Consider the following 14066-nt stretch of genomic DNA (forward strand, 5'->3'; position numbering starts at 1 on the left):
TCCCAAAAAGTTTCTTAGTGGAAGGCAAAGTGATGGGTTCCGTTATTCCTTGCTGCGTTCGTCCAAGCCCTTTCCCTGGCCTGAATCCATGTCGGATCATTTCTTTAGCCACCATGATTGAGGCGTTGGACAAGAAAGATTGGGGTCAAGGTCTTCTTTCTTCATACTACTACGCTAGCACAACTTCGAAAGCCTGATAAACCGCGTGCTCGCTCCCTTCCCTTGCTTCAAGATACGGGATGGATGGGTCCCGATAAATAGACTGTCGTCTTCTCCGTGGACCACAATTTCCCGATCTTCGTATTCAAACTTCACCATTTGGTGGAGAGTGGAAGGCACAGCCCCTGCCGCATGAATCCAAGGTCTGCCGAGGAGAAAATTGTAAGACGTATCCATGTCAAGCACCTGGAAAGTTATTTCAAACTCCACTGGTCCTATAGTTAACACCAAGTCTATTTCCCCGAGGGTGTCCCTCTTGACGCCATCAAAAGCCCTTACGCAGACATTATTGGGGCGGATTCTTCCGGTCTCAATTTCCATTCTCTGCAGCGTGGAGAGAGGACAAATGTCAACACCTGAACCTCCATCCAACATTACCCGCTTGACGTAGTAGTCTTCGCATTTAACTGTCAAATGTAAGGCTTTGTTGTGAGCTGCTCCCTCTGGAGGTAAGTCGTTCTTGCTGAAAGAAACTTGGTTAACTGCGAAGAACCTCTCCGTCATTCGTTCCAGTTGTTCGACTGAGGTTTCAACTGGTATGTATGCTTCGTTCAGGGTCTTGAGCAAGATCTTTTGGTGTTCGGCCGACCTCATCAGCATAGATAGCATGGACACTTGCTCGGGGCACTTGCGTAGCTGATCCACCACTTCGTAGTTCAGCCGAGGTGGTTGAATCGTCCCCCGGACCACATAGGCCTCTTTCGGTACGTACATTGGTTTTTCCCTTTTGACTTCGAATCTCTGCGGCTTCTCTTCTCGTCCTCGTGGAACGTAAAGAACTTCATTCCTCACAGGCACCGTCATTACTGTCTTTGTCTCGACCTTCTCTTCGGGCTCAACCTTGACAACACTAGCCTTCTTTTCCCCTTTCTCTAGCTTCGGGGTGGTTTTAGGCTTTTTCCCTGCATCGACGATGGCGATTATAGTTTTTAAGGCATGATCAAATTCTTTGTCCTCACAAATCATTCCAATCAACGGCCCGTTATTGTGAGCGGGCAACGGATTGTTAGTTACATTTGGGACCTCCTCGTCCCTCAGTACTATCTTCCCCTGCTCTATTAAGTTCTCAACCGCCCTTCTCAAAGTCCAACAATCATTTGTATCGTGCCCTTATTCTCCTAAATGATAAGCGCACCTAACACCGTCTTTGTAAGCAGGTGATGCCGGATTGTGCCTTGTCTGAGGGACTGGCTGCAGGAAACCCATTTGGACTAGCTTTGGGAACAAGGTAGAATATGGTTCACCGATGGGTGTGAAAGTCCGTCTTCTAGGTGGTTCCTGAGGACGGAAGTTATTTTGAGGGGGCTGTGGATTATAGTGGTTCCGGTAGGGAGGCTGATTTCTAGGAGGTGGAGCTTGGCCTCGATTGGCTTGCTGTGGTGGATGGACATAGGGCTGGGTATTCATGACCATGTAGGGTTGAGGAGCATAAGTCACATTTTGGTGGGGGTAGTAATGCTGTGGGGTTCTTTCTGGAAATCGGGGCCTAGGATTACGATATTCCCTCGCTTCTGATGCTGCCATGGATGTTTCTTCCTTTTTCTTTCCTCTTGCCATTCCTTCGGACCCGCTTTGGACGGCTTGGGAGGTTGCCCTTATGGCTGCTTGACTTAAGATTCTACCTGTTTTCAAACCATTCTCTACCATCTCCCCGATCTTGATTGCTTCCGCGAAAGGCTTTCCCATGGCTGACATCATATTCTGGAAATAGTTTGATTCTTGAGCCTGGAGGAAAGTATTGACCATTTCTATCTCGTCCATAGGAGGTTTTACCCTTGATGCCTGCTCGCGCCATTTAATAGCATATTCTCTGAAACTTTCTGAGGGTTTTTTCTTCAAGTTTGACAGAGAATTTCTGTCTGGTGCAATGTCAATATTATACTGAAATTGCCTCACAAAATCTCTGGCGAGATCATCCCATATATGTCATCGAGATATGGCTTGGTCCATATACCACTCTAAGGCTATTCCTATCAGACTTTCTCCGAAGTATGCCATCAATAATTCTTCTTTGCCGCCGGCTCCCCGCAATTGGTTGCAATACTTCTTGAGATGAGCAATGGGGTCGCCGTGCCCGTCATACTTTTCAAACTTTGGTGTTTTGAAACCCACGGGTAAGTGCACGTGAGGGAACATGCATAGATCGGTATAGGAAACACTCTTTTGCCCGCTTAAACCCTGCATGTTTTTCAAACTCTGCTCGAGGCTCCTCATTCTTTTTGCTATCTCGTCTTGTTCAGCAGATTTGGGGTTTTGATCCTGCCCAGGTGAAAACTCGTATTGATGTTGTTGAGGATGAGTGCTGGTGGTGAACCGAGTTGGTTCTAGTGAGAAGGATGGTGCTTGAAATGTGAATGAGGATGAGTCAAAATTCGGCCTGTGTGTAGCGGGTTGTGCCACGATTGGACAGGGAGGTGCAGTGAATATGTTCGTAGCTACATCTGTTGTTGACATCCGGGGATAAGAATCAGAGGGTGATCCAGCAGAGTGGGCTGAAATGGCCGGGTACCCGAACGGGGTAGTTGGATGGCTTATGGGGATGTTGGAAGTCCCACTTGTCTTGGAGAACAACTCAGGGAACCCAGGGATTATACTTGGTGGCTCTTTTCCGTTATTCCAGTCATTCAACATCTCCAACATGCGGAGCCGCAGGATTCTGTTTTCCTCAGCAGTTGCTGACTCGGGCGTCAGGACGGCCGAGATTGAACTCTCCTCAGAGACAGGAATTGTCGGCAAAGGGATTTCTGAAGACATCTCTATGCTTCCCTTTGATCTTGTGAAGTAAGTGTGAATACTCCCTCTCGACTTAACAACGGGTAACTGAACACTCCCTTTCGACCTCGTGAAGTATGAATGTGAGGCCAGACCTCCACCAAACCAACCACCTTTTCTAAAAACCTGGAGGACTCAGCAGCAAACAAACGGTTAGTTCGAAACAAATAACAAATAGGTAATCTCACGTTGGGGCATGATGCACCTATACAGTTAAGTGAATTTCTACATGTTTGCAACAAAGACATGCGTCATTCCGGCTTCTCTTAAGGCTTCCCTTTATTTATCATTTTTTTGTTTATTTATTTATTTTATTTATTTTATTATTTCCTATCATTATTGTTTTCATTATCTGCAGTTAAAAATGTGACCGGATCCGACGAGGATTGCCTACGTATCACGATGCCGCGTGAATCAGATCTTGCGTAGTTCGGGAAATTTGCTGTTAAAAAGTGTTCATTTTGCATTGTGCCCATCCTGCACATTTATTAAGGGGATTTAAGCAAAAATGATTTGACTAAAAATGATTTGACTATATTTTAGAAAGAAAGATCCGATTTTTGAACACGGCCTTTCAGCACTTCGGGGATGAAGATTTTAAGGTTGTGAGGGTCAATCGATCAAAACTTTAAAAGATGATCGAAAGTGGCCGTTTACGCAAAGTCAATCTTCCGCCGTCCCTTTTGGGAACATTTGGCCGTTTTTGACAACAACAGAATCACTTGAATTATTTATGACTTTTTTTTTTCTTTTTTTTTTAGAATGGTGACCCGACATTGGGAATATGGCATCGCAGAGCCTCGGGGACGAGGATCCTAAGGCCATTGGGCAATTTGGTCAGAATTTTAAAAAATGACCAAAAATGGCTGTTTATGCAAAGTTAGCCTTCCGGCGTCCCTTTCGGGAACATTCAGCTATTCCTGACAAGACAGCGTCACCTGACTCATAAATTAAAATTCTGACGTTTTGGCTATTTCTGAAAAAGGGGAGGTTGAACCCGATGAGGGTTGCCTACGTATCTCACACCCTATGAGAATCAATCCGGCGTAGATCGGGCATGATCAAAATAGGGGAAACAGACTAAATCCTTTTTTTTGAATAAAATCTTTCAAAGGAAAGGAGAAAATATTTTTTTTTTGGATTTTTATATTTTTTATTTTTTCTTTTATTATTTTTTTTTGGAAAAGAGATGAAGACTAAAGAAATATATTTTTTTTTGAACCCTTTTTTTACCTTTTTTTTTAAATTTCGAAAAATCTTTTATTTAAGTATTTGGACTATTAGCCTGAATTTATAAAAGAGATACTACAAAAGAAACAACATTTTTTTTTGAATTTTGAATTTTCCCTTCTTCTTTTTTACTTTTAAATAAATATATATTTTTTGGCTTTTGAAAGTGATTAAAAGGAATTTTTTTATATGTTTTTTTTAATAAATCAAACTAAAAGACAAACTTTGTTTTCATTTTTTTTTCTTCTCTTTTTTGTTTTTTTTTAGTTTTTTTTAGAAACCGGCCAGCATGCAGATTTGAAGCAAATAAATGCGCAAAACAAATGGGATGCAGCAGGATGGCCTTTTCATTTCAGGTTGTCTGTCCTAAACGGACCCAACCCCTGTGTTGAGTCCCCTATGTCAAATGCAACATGATGCAAATAAGCGTTCCTACTAGGGATCCGGCATGAGGTTTCGTTATACTAGGTTTATAACCTGGGTATATGTTCTAGACTGTGTACCCGAGCGGACAACTCGAGTCGAGGAGGGGGCAACTTACCGGGAACCAAAAGGCCATCCGGCTTCGTAACTTGTCCGAGCCTCTTTTTTATTTCAGGGTATTGACACTAACAGAATAGGGAGTCTCGACCAGCGAGCTTCTCCCCGGAGGTAAGAAGAGAAAGGTTTCGGCACAGTTTATATACAGTTCAGATAATATCAAAGCGGTAAAAGACAATTTTTAGCGCGTTATGCCCAAAACATGCCAAATATAACAATTATTCTAAGCTCGAATTCTTGAACCCTGAACCAAAGGTTCTGGGTAAAATCCCCAGCAGAGTCGCCAGAGTTGTCACACCTCCTTTTTGCGCGCCCGCCCCGAAGGGTAAATGCGCGAGGGAGTTTTTCCAATTTAAGTGACAATATTCGAAATGGGATTATTTATTTATTTCAGAGTCGCCACTTGGGAAAGGTTTGGCTTTTGGTGTCCCAAGTCACCGGTTTATCTTGAATCCCAAATAGAGGAAAATATTCGACTTTCCAAATGAGGGAAGGTGTTAGGCACCCTCGAATCCCGTGGTTCTAGCACGGTCACTTAAATTGTTATAATGGCTAGATATCTGATTTAATACATGTTATTACTTATGTGCTTTTATTAAGTTTAAGCCGCTTTTATTATTTATTTTTTTTCTAGAATTGCAACGTTGTGAAAATGCATCTCGAACCACGTCACAATCAATGCACCCGTGATCGTCAATACATTCCGACTCCGTCGAGATTTGAATTTGAGTCACATAAATGCACACCCAAATTTTAAGAATGTAATTTAGTTAAGTCGCGCCTAAAGAGTCTAACGCATTGTTATCTTTTGGGGAGGCAGTGAAGTTCGCTAAACAGTCCATCTCAAGTTCTAAGTATTTATTATGGCCAATTATTGAGGGCCCCGCAATTTGCATTTTTATTTGGCGAGGCTCGTCTCATTATTTTTTAAAAAGGGTGAACCTACAGCGACTACATTTTTCTATTATGTTCGTCTCTAAAATGAATGAGAGAAAATCCTAACTCGTTACGAGCTTAAAAGAGGCGTACCATATTAAACGCTAGATTGAGATGAACATTAACTGAAAGGAACATTACTAGAAATTATAAACAAAATTGAGAACGATAAAATAATATATTCGAACGTGATTAACTATCCTATAGCTAAATTAACACTCCTCCTAATTGTATAAACAAACGAATAATTGTTCACGACTATTAGCGCTGAAATTAACCTTAATTATTAATGCTTATTCGGGAGTTTATTAGATCCAAGCGTCGCACCATCTTATTAAAACTCATGCCTATTAGATTAATGTTATTAAAATTGTTGCGTTGTTTCGTACTTCAAAATATGTAAAACCTGCCGACCTCATTAATACCCACTTCGTTTAAATGATGGGCCGATACCAATATTAATTATTAATCTGCCTGATTAAAACTATGTTGAAACGAGGAGCCCAACAAGAGGGTTGGCATACATGGCTGAATTGTTGGTGCTAACATAACACAATATGAAAATTTGTTTGGAATACATTTTCTGGAAATCAAATTAGACCGGATATAACGAGTTTGATAGTTCAAAGATCCCAACAGAAGTACACACAGACGCTTGCCATGATTCAGTTATACTATCATCACCAAATCAGACTAAATTGTTATATATATGGAGATACATCTGATTTAAACAGCATACTATTTAACAGTCCATATCAATTAGAGTATATTCCAATTCATACGGAATAAATGTAGTTGGAATGAGCTTAAACAAATATGGGTTAACTATCATTTAAGCTATTTGCTATATTTTGAACACGAGTACTGTGAAGCAAACTACATTCATTTCTTCATTTTTTACTTCAGCTTCAAGCTTTCAACAAACATAGTTTCAGAAATGTGTACCTGGAAATGCTTACAATTGAAGAAAAAGAAAGGTCAGTAGAGCGAGCAGTAATTCGAAGCAACAATAGCAAACACCACAACAACAACCAGCCAATACAAGAATGATTCAAACCCAACCAAAACTCCAAGATTTCGACAAAGAACCAACAACAATAGCAAATGAACCAAATAACCCGGGTAACAGCACAATAACTCGAAAATCACCCAAGTGCCTTCAAAACTGAACTTAAATGCTTTTGAAAATTCACCAAAGTAAACTTAAACAGAAGATCAACTCAAACAGAACCCAACTCTATTCTTTTTTTTTGTTTTCTAATGTTTTTGTTTTGGATTTTGAATATCAAACTTCAATCTGGAAATCAGAAAGAAAGAGCTGTTTATAGGAGGTTTTGATGGCTGAAATTTCTTGTTCTTTTTTTCATGGGTCTCCTCTTAAAAATCTGATCAAGTCTTCTCATTTTATTTCCCATCTCAAACCCTTTAATCAATTAATAAAACAACCACTTTCTCCTACCAAACCCACTACTAGTTAAAAAATACAATTATTATTTATTTAAACAAACTTTTCTTGAGTCCCGCAATCCCACTATGTCTTGTTCCCCACTTTTGATTAAACAAGTACATTATTCCCCACCATTATGTCTTGTCCCCCATGCCTACATTATTTTAATATTATTAATAAATTATTTAATTTTAATGGACAGAGCACTCAAAATAAACAATTGTTCAGAATATTAATTCCAAAAATACCCCTTTGACCTTACTGAAATTAACAATTTACCCCTGAACGTACTTTAAATTACCAAATCTACCCCCATCAGCTATAACCAATTCACCTAATTAATTCCAACCAAAATACAGCAAATACAACTAATTTCTAAACAATTTTCAACAACAAATTCAAACTAAATGATGAACAACAAAGAAACAACCAAAATTATTTTGATTGAACAATAGTTTTAACAACAAACAAATCTACTTTCAGATTTAACAACAACAACAACAAACAAGTATATTCAGATTTCTAAATTCAATAATCATTTGAACTTAAAATTAAATCTAACAAAATACAACAAAGATACATGATTCAAACTAAATAAAAAAATTAAAAACCAAAACATACACTCACATTAAATCATTGAATTAAAAACGAACTTCAAACAAAATGAACATGAATTAAACAACAAACATGACGGATCCAAATGATTAAACCAACATATTTCCATATTACAACTAAATTCTTTTAAACTAATAAAACAAACTGAAAAATAATTAATTGAACTTCAATTTAAATCTAACAATATTATAATTAAACTAACAATTCTTACAAAAAATAAACAAGAAAAATAAAACAACTGAATAAAAATTAAGAACAAGAATCAAACATTTAATGATTTCAGATCCGAAAAATATCAAACAAATTACAGACGGTAACGAAACTTAAACCAACTAACCGGATCGGAACGATGATGAACTTGAAAGAAATCTGCCCGGAAACGATTATCGCACCAAAATAACTTGACGACGAAGACGACCAACGAAGAAACAGTTGTATGTAGCAATGGCGAAGATGAAAGAGCAGTAGCCGAAGAAGACGCAGCAGCGACGAGCTTGCAGCTCGTCCATGGTCAGCAGCGACGGAGGAGAAGAAACAGCAGCAGCACGAGCTGAAGAAGCAGACGATGCAGCTGTGAAGCAGTAGCAGCTGCTACTGCTGAACATTGGAGCTTGACTGAAGCAGAAGCTCATCGAGGGTCGTTCATGGCGGAGTGACAGTGGAGCATGGAGGTCTACTGGGTAGTGTCGACGATAGATGCTGGTTTTGGTGGTGGGGGTGGTTGTTCGGAGCTGGACGTAGAGGGGTCGTTTGTGTGAATGGGGGACGGGCGATGGCAGCTTGGGGCGTTAGGTTTTTTGGTCCAGGGTTTTCCGGCGAAGAAGAAGACGAAGCAGCGGCAGTAGCTGGTCGTGAGAAGGAGGCTGGTGGACTGGAGGGTGGTCAACGGGCAGCCATGGGAAGCCATGGGAGGGGAGCTTGGGGAAGCTTTTGGAGAGGAAGAAGAAAGAGAGGGGGGGCGGGTAGTTTTAGGGTTTCTTATGTTTGGGTTTCAACAAGAAAAATAAAAAATGGGAGGGGGTTGGGGTGGATAGTTTAGTTATGGGGCGGACCGAGTCGACCCGTGTTGAAATGGACTGGGTCATGGGGAAGATTGGGTATTTTTTGGGCATGTGGTTTGAAATTTGGAGAAGAGGCCCAATTCCGATTTTCTTCATTTTTTGCTCTCTTTTCTTCTTTTATTTTTCTAAAACTAAATTCTAAAAATCCTTGAACTATCATATAGAACTAAATTAATTTATAAAAGCGCAAATTAACTCCCAATAACAATTAACACACAATTAAGTAATAATTAAGCATAAAATTGTACAATTGGACATTAAATGCTAAAAATGTGAAAGATGCCTATTTTTGTAATTTTCATTTTTGTAAAACAAACTTAATTACTAACAATTGTAGGATTAAATCCTAAATGCAAATGCGACATATTTTTGTATTTTTTATTAATTTAACAAATAGACATGCGCAGACAAAATGCAAATAATTATCCAAAGATACCACAAAAATTCAAAAAATTGCACACCAAGAAAAATCATTTTATTTTGAATTTTTTGGGAGTAATTCTTTCATAGGGCAAAAATCACGTGCTTACACCTAGATTTTTAAAAGAAAGTTATAAGACATGTTTTTATTTGAAGTCCATTCTTCTAACTTTTTAAGAGATAAAGTTGTTAATAATTTTTTTATAATCAATTTTCTCTAATAATTCTTGCTCGATTGATAATATAGCCAATCTATCTAATCTTTCTTGAGATAATGTTGATCTTAACTAAGATTTTGCATAGCAATAGAAGTATAAAACTATTGCAAGGTTAAAAGTATTGCTGAACACTTGAACTAGTGAAATCTAAATCTTGGAGAAAGAAGGCGAGTAATGAAATCATGGAGAAAGAAGTGGTAAGAATGTCAAAGAGAAACACAAAAAATATTTAGGGTTTTCTAAAATACGAAGATATAAGAAACAAAGAAAGATTGATTTGGACAAATTAAGGAAGAGAGCAAATTTTTTAATGAAAGAGTAAAAATAGAAAAACTAAAAGTTATGAAAACTCTTTATCTACACATTTTTAAGTAAGTCAAATTATTATTTTATTTATATATTTAAAAAGTTTTCTTTCCTTTATATTAAAAACTCTAGTTTTGTATTAAAAATACTAAATTGTTTTTTAACTACCTATGAATCTATTATTTTTAAAATATGGGGCCCCTAAATTTGGGGACTAAGGCACACGCCTTACTCCACGTGAGGTTGGAGCCGGCCCTGTAATGATGGTCTTTTGGATGTAATAAACAGAGGTCAGATGGATTGTCCCTCTCTGTTATGTGCTCTTTTTGTTGGAATTATATACTCCAAGGAAGGCGCCACCTAAAGGCGTAAAGTTTTAGAAAAAAATAATATTTCCCCTTTGCACGAAGGAAGAGAATCTTTACTGCAACGATTCTTTTTAATTTGTGTCACCTATGAGAAAAGGATATTAAATTAACAGAACAAACAAATACAAATAAAAATAAAAATAAAAATCAAGTGCTCTCTTATTGAGTTACCTCCTCGTAGTTGTATCTTTCTCAAGCTTTGAGTTAATTTTTGGGATCGAATTAGACCAAGGTTAATTTAGCATGATATTAAAGCTATGCCCCGATGTTGGGCTCCCAAAGGGGTTATGAAATTCCATATCACTGATGGATAAGATTCTTGAACTCTTTATATAGCTTGGACAATCCTCACCCTTGTGAATTATGATGTCCATTGTATCTAGTACTGGTTTATCAAATTCGGCTGTTAATTTTCACATCTAATTAAGTAGCAAAACGATTTTGTACAAGTCACAAAGTTATAAAAGTCAGTAAGTAGCACGTGAATATATTTATGTAGAAATAAAAGGAAAGAAAATAAAAAATAAATGCGCCAAACAGTTCCTTTCTATCTTCGTCCGATTATTTTTATTTTTATTTTTTGCTAACAAAAATCTCTAATCCAAGAGGTGTACTCATCTGTTCGATCAAATTGTGGTGTAAATAGAATTCCTCCAAACTCCAAAGACTCGTGTCATTGGACCAAAAAGTGAACCTATAATTATGGACTAGACTCCCAATGTATTATCTTCTTTAAATATTAACATGAAATAGAGAAAACAAACCCTAGTGCCATGGATAGAACTTCAGAATTACCAACTAAAATCCTTTACCAAATACTCTCTCGTCTCCCCACAAAAACTGCGGCTCAAACCAGCGTGTTGTCAAAGCCATGGCTTCAAGCATGCTCTACGAACCCCTATCTCAGTTTTGATGAATTTGACTTTAACCCCCATCTCAATTATAATAAATTTTACCTTGAGAGACCGCCGGGTAAGTCTATAGAGTTTCACGGTAAGTTTTTGAGGATTGTAGACGATATTTTGGGAAGATATCTCCGTGAAAAACTACCTATTTCAACTTTTAAGCTTTGCATTTCTTTCTCTAATGAAACTGATTGTGATGGTCTAGTAGATAAATGGTTAGATATCATAGCAAAGAAGAACGTTTCACAATTCGCACTTTTGGTGAAAAGCCGTTCAGGAAAATTTTCACTGTCAGCTGATACCATTTTCTCAATGGAGTTATTGCAGCAGTTGGAGCTAAATTGGTGCAAGATATTACTGAAGCAAAAAGCAGTACTTTTTGATGATAGAATTAAGTGTCGTAACATAAAAAATCTAACCTTATGTCATGTTAGCGTTTCTGAATCAACACTTCATAGCCTAATATCATGTTGCCCTCAAATCATGATGATATCATTACAGTACTGTGTTGGGTTTAGTCGCATCCGTATGTCAAACCTGCCTAAGCTTTTGTCTCTTAGTATCTTATGCTGCTATGTTGAGGAAGTTCATATTATTGAGGCACCAAAATTACTATCTTTCAAATATGGAGAGAGAATTAATTTGAGTTCGTTGAATATTGGTACTTGCCAGAATCTTACAAGGGTAGAATTTGTGAGTGCCAAAATTATTAATGATGATATTCTCTTCCAGCTAATAAAAAAACTACCCTTCATCAAAGAATTGAGCTTACGCTACTGTGAGCAATTGAGAAAAATAAAAATATCAAGTTCAACCCTCGAGGTTTGTAGCATAGGTTATTGCTATTTATTAGTTCAAGCCATTTTTGATGTGCCCAAGTTACTCTCCTTAGCCATCTCCATTCAATATAAGCTACCTTCTTTATCTTTTGAATGTTGTTCAAGCAAATGCAGAATTTCCATAAATTATTGCTGTATATTGGAGGCTGAAGGCTTCATTCGTTTAAGGAAATTTCTAGTTGAGTTGAATGATCAGGCTGTAGACTTGACATTGTCTAATCAAAGATTCAGAAACAACTGCACTTCTGGCTTGAGATATCTTCCTACACCTGAAGTTGAGAATTTGATATTACCTGACCGTAATCATCCAAATTTGTCATATTCATCTTACTTTGATGCAATCTTCTGGACTTGTTGGCCCAAGAGTTTAACAGTAGAGTGTGATCCAAGATTTAGAAAGTTTATACGTCAACAACTGTTGAAGAAGTACCAGTGGAGACTTAACAAATGTACTTGGAAAGAATATCTCATAAATGCTCAGATAGAGTACAAAAAAACAATAGGAGGCGATTGGGTTCCTCTTGATAGGAAAATGTTGGCAGCTAACCCTCGTATTATTGAAGCGATCCATACAATTCGCTTCAAGCAAACGGAAAGAAAAGACAAAAATAAAGAATCATTTATTTCAAGGTAACGGCTTGTTATGTAAAATGTATAAACTATGATAACACTGTCACATTTTTATTAATTTCCTTCATACATTCCATATTCCCCCCTTCACTTTCCTAACATTTATGTGTTGTTTGTGCAGGTACACTCCGAGATGAGAGCTCATCAATTGGAGAGATAGATGTAGTTTGAGATTAGATATCTAGTGCAACTTTTGTTTTCTTTTACCTTCATATGTGTTAGAAAAATGTTTTGTGACAATTTCCTTACCGTGCTTTTATCATATAGCTGGTCGGCAATTTTGCTTATTATTCTTATTGTTTTATTGAATTTGATTTCCAACAGGCCTTCGACGTAGCAATCCACTTCATTTTATTGAATCCTTTAATAGCAGTATCCATGCCAATTCTAATCGAGTATAAGTTATATACATTGATATTATAAAAAAGATTATATTAGCTTGATATTATAAAAAAAGTTAATTTTAATTTTATCTAGGTTACCAATTATGTTTAGTAAATGAAATTACCTAAGTGAATATTTTTTCACTTATGAGAGGCAAGATGACTTGCGTGGTATTCATAATTGGTAAGGTACTTCAACATTACTAGTCTTCATTAAGGAATTGATTTTACGTTGCTATAAATACTTGAAAAAAACTAAAAAAACTCAAGTTCAATTCTCAAGGTTTGTACTTTGTATGGAGAAATTCAAAAATAGCCAGATTTACAATTAGTCGTTCAAAAATAGCCCAATTTCAAAAGTAATCGAAATTTGGCTACTTTTCATGTAAAGATAAATCTGAGCGAAAACACTGTTCAAAACCCGGAAAATACGCCAGTATATTATGCTGGAGTTTGGAGCAACGGCGCTCCAGTATATTATACTGGAGTCCGCAAATTATACCGGTCCAGCATAATATGCTGGAGTTCATACACAGGTGCACCGAACTCCAGTATATTATGCTGGACCGGTCTCTGTTGCAGCAAAATAGTGGCTATTTTTCATTGACTTCGTAAACGTTGGCTATTTTTGAATGACCAGTCCGAAAACTGGCTATACCGTGCTATTTTTACAACTTTGTAGCATAGCTAGGTGAATTTACTTTCGGGATCTTTACAAAAATAGCCGTTCAATTCACTTTTTACTTTTTCTAGCCAATATATATAGATTATATACTAATTATACATGGTTATATACATATTATTCGTAAATTATCCATTTAATGGCTATATTTAGCTTGAGTAATTAAGTGGACTGCTATTTAGGTTAATTCCTATTTATCCTATCATCTACCCCTAAAGCAAGCCAATCTTTGATGAGCCAAAGATACTCTCTTTACTATGCTCTGGCCATTTTCCTCTTTACTTTCCGCAATTAAAAATTTACTGCGCCTTAAATTTTTTCATATCCAAAGATAACATTTTTGTGCAGATACTAAAGTCAGCCAACCTGATTCAAATTAGGAGGATGGAGTTGCTTTTAATTGACGGGTAATTTAAAAAAGAACACAATTCACTCTCCATCTTGTATTTTCAGATTTTGCACCTTATGGAGAGTACATAAGATCTGTTATAAAAT

Source organism: Nicotiana tabacum, chromosome 11, assembly GCF_000715075.1.
Source record: "Nicotiana tabacum cultivar K326 chromosome 11, ASM71507v2, whole genome shotgun sequence".
In the NCBI taxonomy this organism is placed as follows: domain Eukaryota; kingdom Viridiplantae; phylum Streptophyta; class Magnoliopsida; order Solanales; family Solanaceae; genus Nicotiana; species Nicotiana tabacum.